Genomic DNA, 18889 nt, shown 5'->3' on the forward strand with positions numbered 1-18889 from the left:
GAGAAAAACTGAGTTTAAATGTATGTAAACTTCCGACTTCAACTGTATGATATAATGAAATGTTATAATAAATACATAAAACAATCAAAGTGATTCATTAACTTGTACCATGCTTAGAGCAACCCAACAGAGAGTAAAATAAGCATCTGTTTCTTGACAGACAAGCCCACCCCTCCCATCGGGCGTCTGGAGATTATTGAAGCCTTTCAAAATGCCATTGATATCAGGTGCTGGCCCCCGAAGGATGATGGTGGCTGTAAGATAGCAAACTACATCCTGAAACGTCAACAGATAGGCCGCAACATGTGGAAGAAATTGGACCCGATTGGTCCAGAGGCCCACTACAAAGACACTGATGTAGACCATGGCAGGAAGTACTGTTACAAAATCATGTCCAAGACTGAGATGGGCAACAGTGAGTTGATTGAGACAGTGGATGTCCAGGCAGGCACAAAGGTGAGTGCATAAATCACTGAGGCCATTTTAGCGTGATTCAGAAGACTATTGGTTATTTTGGAAATCTCAATGTGTATTGTCCAGGATTCCTATACCACAACTTCAAATGCTGAAATAAAGTAAAAACATGTAGTGTAGTTACACAGAACCAAATCATATTTCTGTACTTAGCATACACTGGACCACCTTCTGCAGCCAAAGTGGTCAACGCCTTCAAGGACTGCATCACTCTGACATGGATTCCCCCTTAGAACACTGGAGGAACCAACATTCTGGGATACAACATGGAGAAACGCAAGAAGGGAAGCAATCACTGGAGCCCTGTCCATCCTGCAGATGATAGGATAAAAGGTTTCACCATTACCACTTCTGTATTAATTTATTGTTTATCTGCAAGTACCATGAACCATGTTGATTCCATAGATGAGGTATAGCAGTTTTAGTCATATCTTACGTTATATTTTTGTACGTTTGCTTGTACCACAGAGAACGAGTTTGGTGTGAAAGACTAATAATAGAGGTAATGGAATACGAGTTCCGTGTGGCAACTATCAACAACTCTGGAGCTGGTGAATTTAACGCTCTGTTTGTGTTTTCCAGGGACCCCAGTACATAGATATTCTTTCAAATTAATTCATAGCTTTAAGAGACCTATTAATATCTCACTTATGTGTATCATTTCAGAGCACCCCGGTAAAGTCCTTGACCTGAAGGTGAGACTCAACCTACACCACCTGGGTTGGACTAAACCAAGGGAGGAAGAGGGGATTGAGGATGAAGCCAAGGTATACTTTGTGGAGATCAGACCAGCAGAAAGCCCAGAGTGGGATCGCTGTAACACTAACCCCATCATCATGACCTCCTTCACAGTGAAAGGCATGAAGTCAATGGCCATGTATTGGGTGAGAGAGGTCACCACCAATTAATGTGGAGAAGGCAAGCCCCAAGAGCTGGACAACTACATCCTGGCTATGCCTCCACCTGGTAAGACCATTCATTTCTAACATCCCTATTGGCGTCAAAATATTGAGAGGATCTAGTTTGATTGCAAGCATCTCCTCCACAACGTTGACAAAACATGTTCTTATGCTCCAGTCAGGCAAAGATTCACTGATCAAAAAATCAAGAGTTTCATGGTGGTGCAAGCAGGGAATTCTGCACGATTCCACATTAACTTTGTACAGTATAAAATGTATATTTATTTCTAAATCTAAAAGAATATTAAATGTTCACATTACCATTTGGATAGTATTGTCATATAGATATAGTAATTATATTCTGAAATTCTTTACAGACCTCTCCTTGGCCAGATGTCACTTGGCTGAAGGACGGCGTACAGTGGTTCCTCCTTTAAAATTTGTGTCATACTGCGGCACACCTTGCGTGCTGCCGCAGTATTCTGTGGCACGTCATTAAATTGTCAGCCATTTTTTCTGTTACTGCAAGTTATTGCTAGTTTGACCACCAGACAGCATCTTTGAAAAGCATTTGACAGTATTCCGTATTGGCATTACCAGAGAACTTAAAACCTTTTTTTGTAATAACATCGTATATGGGATTGATTTTAAGAAATTTGGCTTAATTAATTAGATTAATATTATGGTGTTTCTATTCAGAGAAAAACGAAAAACGAAAAACGAAACCCTCATGGATGGAATGGAAAATATGGTGCTGTACAACGTCTTAAATTCAGAGCGTTGTCAGATTGTCAGTTAGTAAATTCAGACCGTTTCACTCTCGGAGTGCACACTGGACGTTCGGGCCGAGGAGTAAGGTTGATTTGAGCGTTCTGGCCTTACAAAGGCAGTCAAGCACCCAAGCTAATGTTGGCCAGCTTGCTAGCAACTTCCAGACACAAATGAGACCACTCTGACCATTTTACTCGCCCTAGCAGAGCTGGCTAGGCAGTTTTTGTGATAACCAGAGAGTTGGTGACTGTGCTGCTGGATACAATTTAAATACGTTTTTTTGCCACATTTACTGACACAGGCCATACTCAACCGGTGTTGAGCGCTCATAAATTCATTATTCTGCGCTCTGGTGCACTCAGACGAGAGTGTTCTGAAATCTGTGTAGATTTACAAAAGCACCCGAATGTCCATTGAGAACGCACAATGAATATACCATTTAGCTAAGCTAAGAATGACGGGAATAATCAAGTCAATAAACGTTGGGTAGTTAGATAGCCTATAGTTAATATACTGGGAAGTTTGATGTATAACTACTAACGTTAGGTAGCTAGCTAACATACCAGTACATACTGCTGTAATCATGTGCTATGTGGTTTGTAAGGACAGCGTAGCTAACAAATTGTCAGCCAACATAACGTGTAAGGTAACTTATTTGAAAAGTCATTACTTTATTACATTGAGTAGCAAGCTACCCCTTGGTCATTAGGGCAAATCTGGTCTGTGATAGGAGGGGGGTTCACACTCGGCTGTTAGACTATTCTTTAGTAAAGGTTGAATAATTCAGCTATTAGCCCCCCTCCCCAACTTGCAACAAATTTTTGTTGGTCCCATCTCGTTCCTTTCCCTCTTTCACGCGTCATCATTCTGCGCCTGAGTGGCTCGCTTGTGGGAGTGCTGGCAGGATATGGCAGCATCTTCGGTTGTGCGTCAAGAAATCTGCATACAGTAGCACATTTGTATGAAGGTGTGGTTATTCACAGGCAAATTGTTATATGCTATGGAGGTAAAAAAAAATTTTTTTTATATATTTTATTTTTGCATTTTCCAATTAACAACATTCAAGACAAACGTGAAAAGATATTAGACAACAATAGGACAAAGTGACAGTGACAGATGAGCGTAACAAAGAAAAAAAAAAAAAAAAAATTATAATTATATATACAAACATACAATAAAAAATATATATAATGAGACATTGGATCATATAGTCACCTGCTGTAGGCTACATATTATACATTACGTGTGAAACATTATATAAGGATAATATAGAGATTCATTCAATGTGATGTGGGGGGAGATTCTCCATATAGTCAATAAAAGGTTGCCAAATTCTGTAAAATGTATTTAACTTATTCCTCAAGCGGTAAGTAATTTTCTCCAGTGGGATACAACTATTAACTTCTGATAGCCACATTGCAACTGGCAGGGGGGAATCCAGTTTCCATTTCAAGGCGATACATTTCTTGGCAATCGCTAGCAATATTTCTGTTAGCTTTATAGTGTGGCTTTGCCTAAGATTGGTGTTAGTAAAGTTGCCCAGTAGACAGACCTCCGGGTCTAAAGGGAATGCAACCCCATGAATTGAGGATATGGTATCGCATACCCCCTGCCAGAAACCGTGTAGTTTTGAACACTGCCAAGTGGAATGGAGGAATGTTCCTTCATCTGAGCCACATCTAAAACATAGGGAGGAGATATCAGGGTGGAACTTGTGCAGTCTAGATGGGGTGATATAGAGCTGATGGAGGAAATTAAACTGGATCAGTCTGTATCTGGAGTTCAATGTGGATGTAACACCATCCCTGCATAGGTCACTCCATAGACCCTCATCAAGATCAATACCCAGATCTTTTTCCCATCTAAGTCGGGGTTTATCTAGCCCAGACAGTGTTAGTTCTGACATAAGAGCATCGTAAACACGGGAAATGGTCTTGAACAGTGGTTGGTCTGCGTGGCAGAGTTGTTCAATAGGTGACATCTTAGGTAGGTTCCATTGTCCCTTGAGAGACACCCTAATAAAGTTTCGTAGTTGTAGGTAGCTAAAGAAGTCCCTGTTAGGCAAGTGGTATTTCTGTTTCAGCTGATCAAAAGACATAAGAACTCCCTCCTCGTAACAATGTTCCAGAAGAGTGATCCCCTTATCAGACCATGGTCTAAAGTTACTATTCTGGAAAAACATAGGAATCAATCTATTGTTCCATAAAGGGGTTTTAGGGGAAAGGAATCCCCCTCGTCCGAACAGCTCATGCAGTTTGCACCATGCCAGGACAGAATGTATGATTAAAGGGTTGTCTGTGATGGTTTTTATAGATTTTCTGTCCCATTTGTAAAACAATTCTGCCCCAGTGTCATCATTTACCTCAAGCTTTTCAATGTTCAACCATGAGGGAGAGGGACCGTTGTCAAACCTCTGAGCCAGAAACCTAGACTGTGCTGCCCAGTAGTACATTCTAAAATTGGGGAGGTTTAATTAAGCCCCCTTGACTGTAATCCAGGGTCAGTTTATCCAGGCCAACCCTAGGGGTTTTGCCGTGCCAGATAAACCGTCTGGTCATCTTGTCGAGAGAGGAAAAGAATGCTGCGGGAACAGGGATAGGGAGAGATTGAAACAGATATAGAAATCTGGGCAGGACATTCATTTTAATTACATTGATTCTACCCAGTAGAGTGAGAGGTAAGTCCATCCATTTACAAAGGTCACCCTCCACCTTTTGCAACAAACTGGCCAGATTGAGTTTATAGAGGTTGTTCAGGTTACCATCCACCATTATGCCCAAATATGTGAAGCCCATAGGCGACCATCTAAAAGGAAACTTGTGCTTGATGGTATGATGGTCAAAGACAGACAACGGTAAGATTTCGCTTTTATCTAAATTGACCTTATATCCAGAGAAAGAACTATAACACTGTAGTAGGATCTGCAAGTGAGAGAGGGAGTGTTCTGGGTTTGTTAGAAATAAGATAAGGTCGTCCGCAAAGAGTGATAATTTATGGGTATGGGGGCCCACCTCAAAGCCATGTATGTCAGGGCACGTTCTAATAGCCTCAGCCAACGGTTCGATGGCGAGGGCAAAGAGGTGGGGGCTAATTGGGCAACCTTGTCTGTTCCCCCTATAGAGAGGGAAAGAGGAGGAAGTAATCCCATTGGTAGCAATCCTAGCTTTAGGAGATTTGTAGAGTGATTTTATCAAATTTACAAACACGGTACCTAAACCAAACTTTTCCAAGACGCGAAAGAGGTATGGCCATTCAACCCTATCAAAGGCCTTTTCAGCGTCGAGGGAGACTGCGACACTAGGTATTTTGTTTTTGTTAGCAAGGTGAATTATATCAAAGAACATTCTGAGATTATTGGAGGACAATCTATTAATTATGAAGCCAGTCTGATCTGGGTTGACCAACAGGGGAAGACATGACTCCAGTCTCTTAGATAGCATCTTGGTGACCAGTTTACAATCTGTGTTAAGGAGAGAGATTGGTCTATAGGAGGCGCACTTTAGTGGATTTTTCCCTTTCTTGTGGATTACAGTAATCACTGCTTGAGAGAAAGACTCTGGAAAGCAGTTGTCTTCCCTGGCTTTTTTAAGTACCTCCATAAGGTAGGGGACCAACAGCTCCCTAAATTCTTTATAGAACTCTGGAGGGAAGCCATCCTCCCCAGGAGATTTATTAGAAGGTAAGGATTTAATGGCCCCCAACAATTCAGGAACTGAGAAGTGTTCACTCAGGCGCTCGCTGTCTTCCCCTGACAGGCATGGGAGGTTGAGAGAGGAGAGAAAGGAGTCGATCTCTGATAGATCATCGCTTGATTGGGAAGTGTAGAGGTCTTCATAGTATTTCTTAAAAGTATTATTAATTTCAGTAGGGTCGAAAGATATCTCATTAGTAAGAGTTTCTATAGCATTAATTGTCCTCTTACTTTCCTCTGCTTTCAGTTGCCATGCCAATACTTTGTGAGCTTTCTCTCCAAGCTCGTAATAACGCTGTTTTGATTTAGTGATGGCCCTCTCAGCCTGATACGTGTTCAGAATATTATATTTCAGTTTTTTATTTACCAAAAGCCTGTATAGATCTTTAGTCGGGCCTCTTTGGTAGGTTTTCTCTAGCTCTGAGATTTCAGATTCAAGGGCACTCAGTTCCGCACCGTGTTTTCTCTTCAGCCCTTTAGTATAGGAAATGATCCCCTCAGATAGGCCTTCAATGTGTCCCAAAGAATGAAACTGTCAGGAGCGGAGGGTTTGTTTGTCAAAGTGAAAATATTGATCTGCTCTTTGATGAATGCACAAAATTCAGGTTGCTTTAGGAGTGTAGAATTTAGTCTCCATCTATATGCTCCATTTACCTTGGTAGGAATGGAGATTGATAATACCAGGGGAGAATGGTCACTAAGTAATCTGGGGAGATACTCGACATCTAGCACTCTATGAAACAGTTGTGTCGACAGTAAAAAGTTATCTATGCATGTGTGTGTCTTGTGTGGGTGTGAATAAAAAGAGTAGTCCCTATCCTGTGGGTGCAACTGTCTCCAGATGTCTAGTAAATTGAGATCTTTCATGAATGACATGGTGAGCTTGCTGGCTTTGGTAAGAAGTGAGGGTTTATCAGAGGACCTATCAAGAACTGTATCTAAACAAAAATTAAAATCTCCTCCAACCAGTAACCATCCTGGTGGTGCTTGAGCAACCTGAAGGAAGACATTCTGAATAAACATATGGTCATCGAAGTTAGGAGCATAGATATTCAATAGGGTCCAAGACTCTGAAAACATATGCCCCTGCACCAAAACAAACCTGCCAGAGGGATCAGAGATGGTGTTGTTGACGCAGAAGGGGATGTGTCTACTTATCAAAATTGCAGTTCCTCTTGCTTTGGAGTTAAAAGAGGACGCAAAAACTTGTCCTACCCATTCCCTCTTCAATTTCTTGTGTTCACTGGCTGTAAGATGTGTTTCTTGTAAAAACACAATGTCAGCCTTTAATTTCTTAAGGTATGTATAGACTCTCTTCCTTTTAATCGGGCTGTTAAGACCTTTTACGTTGAATGTGACATATTTTAGTGGATTAAGCATAGTTGGGTTTCAAATATGTAACTGAATGGAAATCTATCATATGTAGATAGTTAGGAAATGTTTCAACTTTGGTTTGAACACAGAAGTGACCTATGTGTCTCTTTAGGAAGGAAACAATAAACATAGAAAAAAGGGGAAAAAAATTAAGAATCCCACCCACCCCGATTGTTAGACTAAAACCACAATCCCAACAATCAAACATGAATACACTTGTAGAGATACGTTGCTGCTCGCTTTCCATCTTGCTCTTACTAGCTAAACCTTGGCGTAAACTAAAACCTGCGAGCTCTCTAAATTGAAAACAAACATTGTGAATAGACATTTATGGCTGAATATTTACTGCCCACGGTAAGGGCTGCTTGAGTCTCTTTTCGAAAGATTAACATAAATGAGGGGGAAAGCAGTGGGCCTAAACCCACTTATTTGCTTCGCCCAGTAATATGGACTAAACCAAAATATACTCTACTGTAAATGTAATAGAACTCACCCCGGAAAGATACGGTTAGTTGAAAATGTACAAATCAATTATAGCGACCGGAGGATATCAGCGGTTCAGTCCGGATAAGAGAAAACAAACAAACTGCATCTTATCCCCCAAAGAGACCGTCCTGGCTCAGACGTTGCTCAGTTCTTTGAGAAAAGTGTACACTTCTCCCGGTGTGTTGAAGAAATGGCTTCGGCCTTTGTACTGAACTTTCATCCGCGCAGGGTGGATGAGGTAGCCGGTGATGTTCTTCTCCTTCAGTGCTTTGGCGGCAGGTCTGAACTGCTTGCGACGTCTTGCGAGATCCGCGCTCATATCCGGGAAAAGGCTGACCCTCTTGCCATCAATGGTGATGTCCCCTTTGGCTCTTGCGAGTTGCAGTACCTTCTCTCTGTCTTGGAAACGGAGGAACCTGATCAGGACGGCCCGTGGGGGCTCATCTGGCCGGGGTTTCGGCGCTGATGTTCTGTGGGCGCGTTCGATTTCCAGTGGCTTGGTGAAGTTGATTATGCCTAGGACATCCGGGATCCATTGAGTGAAGAAACGGACCGGGTCACGGCCCTCGCTGTCCTCTTTCAATCCCACCACACGGATATTACTACGTCTGCTCTGGTTCTTCATCTGATCTACCTTGTTTTTGAGGTAGGCATTGTTCTTTTGCAGTTGTATCAAGACCTGGTCATGTCGAGCGATGGTGTCTTCAACTGTGCTAATGCGCAACTCTGCCTCAGTCGTTCTCAAAAGGAGATCATTCATGGAGGATTTCAGGTCATCAATGGAAGAATGGAGTTCAGACGTTTTCTTATCGATTTTCATAGAAAGACCTTTGTTACCATCCTGAATTTCCCGGAGGAGAGTAGCCAGCATGTCGGCAGGCTCGCAAGAGGCCGAGAGCAACAGTCTGGAACTGTCGTTTGAGTTATGAGGGCTAATGCTAATCTTTCTAGCTGTAGCGTTATCGTTATCTTGGGAATCAACGACGTTTTGGTCGTCCTTCTTGCCTCTCGGTCGGAGGTCCATGGCTCTTTGGGAAGGTAAGTACTTGACAATTTATCAGCCAATGTTAGAATATTGTTTCAACGTTGTTATTTAGGTAATAATAGAATAACTTTGAAGAGCTCGGTTTGTCAACGTCTGCTCAGCTCCGCGGCATCACGTGCTCCTGGAGGTACATTTTTGTCTTTTTGTCAAGAGCACATTTTTTTTATTTTCAAAAATAATTGTTCTGAAAGCAACTTTTTTCCGACACAAAGGAAGTCATAGCAGACACCTATGAAGAAGGACTGTGTGATGATGGCATCTCAGGTAAGCAACACTGGGCGTTCTTCCGTCCAACTTTTACATGCTGTGTTGACGTATCCTGAAAATTACATCTGCTGCTTTAGATTGAATGGTCATATCTCAGTTATTGTTTTCATATCTACAAAAAAAGAAGCAATTTTAAAATGGCTCGCTCAGGGAGCGAGCTGATCAAGGGGTCGAAAATGTAGATATTGCCAGATGTTCACTGTCTGAGGAACAGGCCGTGCAAGCTTTATTGCTGGCAAAAGTTTCCATAACCAGAGGTAGTTGTTCTGTGTTATTTTTCTCTCTTCATCTCTGCCTGTCTTGTTGTACATGGAACCTGTCTCACATGCATTAATTTAAAAAAAACTTAAGATGTCAGCTGTTAATTTTCAGATTTACACCACATAAACACAGCCATTTTCACTGGACCATCTGTTGCTCTCTGTTGCTGCCAAGTCATGATTTCCCTGGGGGTTAGCCTTGCAATAACCAAGTGGTGAGACACATAGCCCTCTATATTTGAATGTTTCAGGTACACTCCGATAGGTGTCTGCGTCACATACAGTATCTTCTATTGACATTATCTTCTATTGTTTGTCCTCATGTGTCTGTTTTTCAGCATAAATTACTTTGTAGCCACTGTGAGACCACACACACACACACACACACACACACACACACACACACACACACACACACACACACACACACACACACACACACACACACACACACACACACACACACACACACACACACACACACACACACACACACACAATAGTCTCTCTTCTTCACTTCTTCCCTCTCCCCCTTCTCCCTAAATCCTCTAGGTTATATCAGCTGTTTTGGTGAACCCCTCCCGCATCTGAACTGGCTGACACAGAGGGCACAGCATGATCATAGGTGAGAGGTCACTTGGTCGGGTCAACAGAAAGTATTATTAAAGAGATGCTTTACATTGAAATACAGACAGAGATGTAGTAGTCCCAGAGTTAATGATCCAAGGTCAGTTTTGCATTTCACCTCCTAATGATTATGATGACTGACTGTGTTAGAATAAAAAAACAAGGCTTAATCATGCTCTCTCTCTACCCATCTGTCTCTCGTCTGCAGGTATGTTTTGATGTGAGAGAGGAAGCCAGTCCCATCATCGTCACCTCACCCGCTCTTAAGATAACCTTCAGGCCAACTGGGGGCCCAAGGCTGGTTAGGAGACACCGTAATTGTGATAAACTGAGAGAATATTAGGGTAGCACTGTAATTCATTAATCATATGCTATCTGCCGCTGTTCTTACATATAATATAATCATATAATATAATACTATAATTATCATAATTATAATGCATGTATTATGTATTTATAACACCTGGATAATGAGCTTCTTTCAATAAAGTGTTTCACATTCTCCACTGGTTGAAATTAAGTATCTCATTGAAATACTATCCTGTGTCCTCAGATTAGTGCAGAGGTAGGGAGTTAGATATGCATAGTTTTGTTTTCTGTATATATGAATTACAAATCAGCCTTTACTTAAATCATGTATTTTGTCTATTGCATAGTTACTATGTGTAATCATTGATGTCCCAGGAGCAGTAAACACTGTTGAAGTGTATAATTGTAATACATACATGCAGACACAGCCTCATTCAATCAATGGAGTTTGAAATGACTGACAAATAATGTCTCAGAGATTCATACCTGAACCACACCTTTATTTGCCAAGGAAGAGTACAGGATCAGTGAATATATTCAATGTACAGGCTACAATGTGGGAATCTCATGTGTGGTAATAACTACAGTACATGTATATAGAACTTGCATCCTTGGCACAATACAGTTATTATACTCTACTCTATCCATAGGCTTCATTAATGCCATTCAGACTTACAGTTGTTACAACAAATATGATAGCTGAGGTTCATAGATTGGTATGAATATTAGTTCAGAACCTAATGTTTTAGTGTCCATACACAGATCGGCTACATACTGTAGCTAGCTACACATCTATAGGCATACAGTTATTTTTATCCTCCACTACACAATAAGCAAATAAATAGTTAGCTAGCTATGTTACTTCAGCTGCATTGCAAGGCAAGCTTACACAATTGTACATTCAATTTACAGTAAATGCTTTAGCTAGCTAGATTCTTTACATCCACTGTTTCACAAGATGACAGCCTGGTTTGCTGGTTTTCTCAGGAGTCCCTAAAACATTAAACGACACGAATTACAAATGCATACTCATGTCATAACACTAGCTAGCTAGCTGGATAATGTTATCTGGTCAGCTAACTTGCTAAATAGCGATGTTTCGTAAATTAACTTCATGACAAAACAATATGCACAAACGTTTGTCTCTACATTAACTAACATATTCCTCTCATTTGTAAATGTTTTGCTTGACTCATTATGACGTTATAACTACCTACATTTGGTTCCTCCGTAATGTTTTGTCAACCATCTTCACCCAGGGACTGGTGGCTCGTGTCAAATTCATCATTGGAACCATTCGATATGATTGGTCATATAAAAACCTTGAGACCCAAATGCATAATGAGTGCTCTAACTCCCCCTTGTGGTGGTCTGGAGCAATGAAGCCGTGACGCTGGGTACCTCTAAGTCCCTCTGTGTCCAAACAGGTTACCATCAGCAATGCTGAAGGGGGATCCCAACTTTCCATCTTCAGAGCTCTCAAATACAGGAATCTACACCATTCTCATCAATAATATCGTTGGCCAAGAGACATTCTGCATTGAGACCAGAGTCACAGGTGAGATACTGATAAAACGGCTGACACTGGTTCTGTAAACAACCAAGTTAAAAGCAGTTGCGGTCCAGTGTTGATCATTAATCACACAATTATTTGTGGTCCGATCTAGATGAGCCCAAGCCTAGAGGTCCTGTGTAGGTAGATGAGAACGTACAGGGCACAGTGACCGTGTCCTGGACGCCATCTCCTGATGAGAAGAGGGACGACAGGCTGCATTACCTGGTGTCTAAGCGAGACTCAAGCAAGAGAACATGGCACACAGTGGCAGACCGCATATTTAACAACAAGTTCACAGCCTGTAACATCATGCCTGGCAGAGAGTACCAGTTCCGTGTCTATGCTAAAATTGACATGGGCTCTTCTAAGCCCTCTGAATCACTAAAATGGGAAATCACTCTTCATTGTGAATTCTGGACCAGTCCTTGCAGTGCCCTTGTGCTTTGAAAGGCATGAGACTGGTGTAAATGCATAAGATACTATAAGGCTAGCAATTTAGGGGGCCACTTCTTGGTAATTCCAATAAATGAGAGATTGGGCACTGACTTGTCCAAAGTCTCCGCCGACTAGTCATTAGGGCGTTAGGTAAAGTTAAGTGTCAGTTCACAGTTTGCTGCTCACAAAAGTGATCTTTAATAACGCTTTTAACATTATACCATTATTGTATCATGTTAAAGCTTTATGAAAGATACTTTTTTGGGACCAACAAACGGAGTGGACATTAAAAAAAAAATACATTTTCTACTGCTATAATTTCTGTCCAGCCCGTGTGCCAAATTCGGATGTGTGAAATAACTCATCTTTAATAAAGTACACGTCGTCTCTGTGTTTGTGTTTTCAGAAAAGTTTGTGCTGGAAATGCCAGAGTCTAAGACCTGCAACCTAGAGCGTCCTCCCAAGTTTCTTGTCCTGTTGAAAATGCACACCACTCCACAAGGTTATGACTGCTACATGAGCTGTGCCGTGAGAGGGGACCCAGCACCCCATGTCACATGGTTCCGCAATAATATCAGCCTCAACACCAACAACCTCATCTCCAACACCTATGGTGTTTACTACAAGGTCAAACTGAAAGGTTGGAGCCAAGGACTCAGGAGAGTACAAAATCATTGCAGAGAACCTCCTTGGCAAGGCAGAGTGCTCCACTAAGCTAACTGTCAATGGTATATAAAAAGAAAACTGTTTTGCTGTACTACATTGAAATACTAATCTGAGAGACAACTCATTTCTTCTAGTGTTTTAAGAGCCAATGATGAATTTGAAATGAAAACCAATACATTTAACACAATGTGAATTATTAACAGTCCCTTTCTGTGTTCTTGTTTTTCAGAGTAGATCAGCATTAAAAAGATGACAACCATGCCTTTGTTTTTTTCAAATAGCTCAACACAAATCCTTTGTGTTTAGTTTTCTAGTTCTGTGCAGAAATGACATATTCATATATTTTCAAGTTACGTGTTCCCCGTATCACATTTAATTTGATAATATTCTACATTCTGGGTGCTGCATATGTTTGTAACCTCAGTAAAACCCAATGCATCACTCTATGGATTAAGGAGAGACAATTAAGGAATGTAACACCATGGTCTTCAATAATCAAAAGTAGCCTGAAAGCATGTCAACAACAGTGTTGTGTTTGTAGTTTTTTTCACATCAAAGTGCAATATTGGTATAGGAAATCATTATGATTGGCAATTTAAATTATGCTGTTCTTGTTGTTCTTGTTAAAAAAAACTGTACAAACAAGCAGCGTGAGAGATCACAGTTAAATCCTTTGCATGGTTTACTGGCATAAACATTCATATGAGAACTGCTAATGTGTGGCCGTGGTTCATTAACTTCAAAGGTACTTAGAAAATGGTATATTTAAATATCCTGCTCAAAGAAGAGAGTCTTTCAAGTAGCTTTTGATTAGTCATATAGTGACAAACTCCAATAGAGTGATACTACATCCTCAGACAAGGGAAATCAGATAAATGAGACTTGATCATCATTACATGCTTACTCTTTCCTTGGCATGCAGTTTAACATCCAAAGTTATCTTAAGTAGCATACTAACCAGTCTAGGTCCATCAACAGAAGTGGAATCTTACCTTTAAAATGCAAGATGTAGAGATGCCCGGAGAGTGTTCAATGTTTGCTGCTGAGAAAGTTAATCTCATAATGACACTTCTATAACCTCTTTTTAAAAGTGTATTCTATAAGAATGAGCCCGGTCCAATGTCAAGCAGGTACCTTCGTTTTGAGGGAGGAGTTAGCTATCCATCAACTCTTGGTTGACTTTGGTACCTCCTTTTCAAGTCCTGCAGCACTTTTGCCAAATAAGTACTGTGTATGTCAGTAAGCCTATCCCCAGCAGTCACGGTGGAAGGGTACGGGCAGGCCAGCAAAGGGTGCATTGCCTCTCAAAAAGAAGACACCACACATGTATCAGAAGGACTGTGGTTTGAAGGAAAAGAGAGGAGGACTCTGAGAGAGAACAAGTAAGCTCCTAAAAGTCAACATCTGGGTATGATAATGCATTACATATTGACATCATTATTGATAACATCTGCCCATGCCATGTGTACATATAGTCACATACAGTATGTGTACTGTTGGGTGACTCTGCACATCCCTACTTGATCATAAGCCAATTGTAAAATTATCCTAAGCTGTTATACAAGCTAATGGAATGTCATGTGTCCTGTAAAGAATTTAATTGAAGGTTGTGAAGATAATGCAAAGTCATTAGAGGATGCAAGTACATACATGTATGTGAATGTTGATGGTAGGGGAGGCACATCATCCAATTCCCAAATGAAGCATCCAGCATCCATGAAGATGTCTATTGAATATCGAAATTAAGTACATTTCAAGATCTATGTTTTGCTTAACTAATAGTTCAATAGTGATTATGTAGGAAGATTGCATGCATAAGCATGCACATTTTATGAAATGTTAAATTATAAAATTATATGCTTACATGGTGTTTATATTATCTTGAACAAATTGACCCTTGCAACCTCAGACAACATTTTCACGGGAAGCCCATTTCCCCATTCAACCACTGGCGAACTCCCCTCACAATGATCTCAAACTGTGTTTCTAATACACAATTAAATGAAACACAGACTATGCCTTACTAATCAGGAACATTAACTAGCTAACATACATTTTGAGAAAACAAGTTACAGTTGAAGTCGGAAGTTTACATACACCTTAGCCAGACACAGTTAAACTCAGTTTTTCTCAATTCCTGACATTTAATCCTAGTACAAATTCCCTGTCTTTGGTCAGTTAGGATCACCACTTTATTTTAAGAATGTGAAATGTCAGAATAACAGTAGAGAGAATGACTTATTTCTTTCATCACATTTCCCATTTGGTCAGAAGTTTACATACACTCAATTGGTATTTGGTAGCATTGCCTTTAAATTGTTTAACTTGGGTCAATCGTTTCGGGAAGCCTTCCATAAGCTTCGCAAAATAAGTTGGTGAATTTTGGCCCATTCCTCCTGACAGAGCTGGTGTAACGGAGTCAGGTTTGTAGGCCTCCTTGCTCGCACATGCCTTTTCAGTACTGCCCACAAATTCTCTATAGGATTGAGGTCAGGGCTTTGTCAAGGTATTGGAGTGGCCATCACTTTGTTGTCCTTAAGCCATTTTTCCACAACTTTGGAAGTTGGCTTGGGGTCGTTGTCCATTTGGAAGACCCATTTGCGACCAAGCTTTAACTTCCTGACTGATGTCTTGAGATGTTGTTTCAATATATCCACATACTTTTCCTTCCTCATGACGCCATCTATATTGTGAAGTGCACCAGTCTCTCCTGCAGCAAAGCACCCCCACAACATGATGCTTCACGGTTGGGATGGTGTTCTTCGGCTTGCAAGCCTCACCCTTTTTCCTCCAAACATAACGATGGTCATTATGGACAAACAGTTCTACTTTTGTTTCATCAGACCAGTGGACATTTCTCCAAAAAGTACAATCTTTGTCCCCATGTGCAGTTGCAAACCGTAGTCTGGCTTTTTTATGGCGGTTTTGGAGCAGTGGCTTCTACCTTGCTGAGCGGCCTTTCAGGTTAGTTTGATATAGGACTCGTTTTAATATGGATATAGATACTTTTGTCCCTGTTTCCTCCAGCATCTTCACAACGTCCTTTGCTGTTGTTCTGGGATTGATTTGCACTTTTCGTAACCAAGGTATGTTAATCTCTAGGAGACAGAACGCGTCTCCTACCTGAGCGGTATGATGGCAATGTGGTCCCATGGTGTTTATACTTGCGTACTATTGTTTGTACAGATAAACGTGGTACCTTCAGGCATTTGGAAATTGCTCCCAAGGATGAACCAGACTTGTGGAGGTCTACAATTTTTTTTCTGAGGTCTTGCCTGATTTCTTTTGATTTTCCCATGATGTCAAGCAAAGAGGCACTGAGTTTGAAGGTAGGTCTTGAAATACATCCACAGGTACACCTCCAATTGACTCAAATGATGTCAATTAGCCTATCAGAAGCTTATAAAGCCATTACATAATTTTCTGGAATTTCCAAGCTGTTTAAAGGCACAGTCAACTTAGTGTTAGTCTAACTTCTGAACCAGTGGAATTGTGATACAGTGAATTATAAGTGAAATAATCTGTATGTAAACAATTGTTGGAAAAATTACTTGTGTCATGCACAATGTAGAAGTCCTAACTGACTTGCCAAAACTATATTTTGTTAACAAGAAATTTGTGGAGTGGTTGAAAAACGAGTTTATGACTCCAACCTAAGTGTATGTAACTTTCCGACTTCAACTGTATATTAAATGGCTAACTAGCTAGCGTTAGCAACGTTTGGTGGTCAACGAGACTGGGTCATCACTAGTTACCACAGTCAAAGTCATAAACCCCGCCTATTTCTAAAATGTATCTCCTTAAAATGTGATTTTAAACCTAATACCAACCTTAACCCTAACCTTAACCACACTGCTAACCTTATGCTATACCCTAAATTAAGAACAAAAAGCAGTAATTTTTTTCATGAATTTTGACGATAGCCATTTTTGACTGAGAGCTAGCTAACCAGCTGAGCTAGCAAACAGTGTATAATTTCGATTTAAAAAAAATAGTCTATCAACAGGCTCTGCGTTTCAGGAATCAAGGTAGCAAATACTCCTTGGTGCACTGTTCAATTATTTAGCTGTTTTTAATAAATGTAGGATGTATCTATGTGTGGAACCTCAGTTGTATTTTTTTAGAGTAGAAGAAAGACTTTAAACTTGCACAACATGCTAACAAAATCCACCTTCTGGATTACATTACTTTGGTTGTCTCCTTAACAATCCAAAAGCAAGGAAAAGTTATTAAAATAATTCCTAAAACAAGTGCATTTGAACTTTTAAAACTGTAAAACCGTTCAGCTAGAGAAAGAAGAGTAAGTGATATGTCTCTTATCAGGTCTCTTAGCAATAATGAAAAAGTGAAGTATAGCTTATGTGTAAAAAATGTAATTCCTTGGCTAACCTCGTAGAAATTAGCAATCACAACACAATTCAGAATTTGATGGGACCAGAGTAAAGAAGAGGTGAACGAGTCAGTATCAACATGGTGAGCAGTGAGAGAAGGTTCTTGCTTAGTAAATTGCACCCCCTGGGTTTAGCCTTTATCAATGTAACATAGTCAGGAGAATGGGCCATGGCTCGTAGCTACTAACAATCATTTACAAATATTGAATACGTAAGGGATAATCAACGAGGGGCTATGCATTCTCTGGAGAAGAAAATGCATGACGTGGGAGGTATGTTCCACAATGTGTTAGCTGGAGTGGAACTCATCTACCACGGAGTTGATTATCCCTTTTATACCATGGCTATAATTTAACATATTTTCCACTAGAAATTAATTTGACTGTAGAAATGTGACAACATCCACTGAAGTAGCTAACAAGTTTACTAGCTGGCTAGAAATCTACTGTAGTTGCCTTGGTAACCAAACAAACAGACTTGCTAGCTTGGCTAACCAAACTATCATCCTAGGTTGCTATTATGGAAATTCCAATATTATCAACAATGCCAATAATGTTTTCAATTCAACTTTGGTTTTCAAAAGCAGCTTAAAAATAATACATGTAACAATAAACTTCATAGTCATTGAATTATACCATGCATTATAGGGAAATAATGCACGCTCTAGAATATCCTTCAAGTAAATCAGAAATGAGTTTTCAACAATGGCATGGTATAAATATTTATATTAATTTCACATAAGCATTAGCATTAATTTAGCATAAATTCAAGCTCCAATGCATTCTGTCAAAGTGGACAAACTGAATACATATATTGGCTCATGACCTGATCTTTCTGAGAATGACCTTTTGCTGCTATTGATTGGAATATATTTTACTAAAATAAATGAGGGATGTCGTCTACAGTAGCCTGTTCCATTTTCAGCGAGTGATGTGCGTCACATCTTGGTCTATGAGCTATGTGACCGATTGCATGCAAAATGAGGCAGGTCACTTACCACAGCCTACTTAGGTCATGCTAAGTATTCTGTGATTACAGGAATTATTTCCATTACTGTCCATCTTCAGTTACCACCTCTTGGAGCATATCATGATCCAGTCACCAGCGCTAGTAAATGCTACAGTAAAAGTTGAGATTTAAAAAAGGAAAGTACACTGACTGCACCGTCAAGTGGCTGCAGTGTCTTTTAAATAAGAAATTCAGATCATTAAGATTTCTGTGCAATATTTAAAAACTGTGCAAGACGCTGAATACACACAAAAATGATTGAAACACATGCTTTTTTATTTATTTTGATCAAATATAGCATAAACAGTGTGGGTTTGTGTATTAGTTGAGATGGGTATTAGTTAAGAGTTTTATTGGATCTTGAAATGTAAACATTTGCACAAGGAATTCAAGTAGAGAACCGAGGATGTCAGTATCGCTGCGTTCAACCCCAATAAAATAAGGAACTGCCAAGAGTTTCCCAGGATTGCTTTTCCAGTGTCCTGCTTGATAAAATGTTAAAAACAGCGACAACAATTCCGCATCCTACAATCACTCTCCCTCCCATTGCCCTTTTAATAGAGACTTCACCAAGAGCAATGTTTACTCAAAATGTGTCAGCATCAGATTCCTAGGACAGACATATTGCCAA

General features: G+C 40.2%; 1 pseudogene; it reads left to right on the plus strand.

Annotated features, from left to right (window-relative positions):
• Window positions 1–303: 303 nt before the first annotated feature.
• Window positions 304–13093, plus strand: LOC120065578 (annotated as a pseudogene).
• The last annotated feature ends 5796 nt before the right edge of the window (window positions 13094–18889 follow it).

Source organism: Salvelinus namaycush, chromosome 20 (genome assembly GCF_016432855.1).
Source record: "Salvelinus namaycush isolate Seneca chromosome 20, SaNama_1.0, whole genome shotgun sequence".
NCBI lineage: Eukaryota > Metazoa > Chordata > Actinopteri > Salmoniformes > Salmonidae > Salvelinus > Salvelinus namaycush.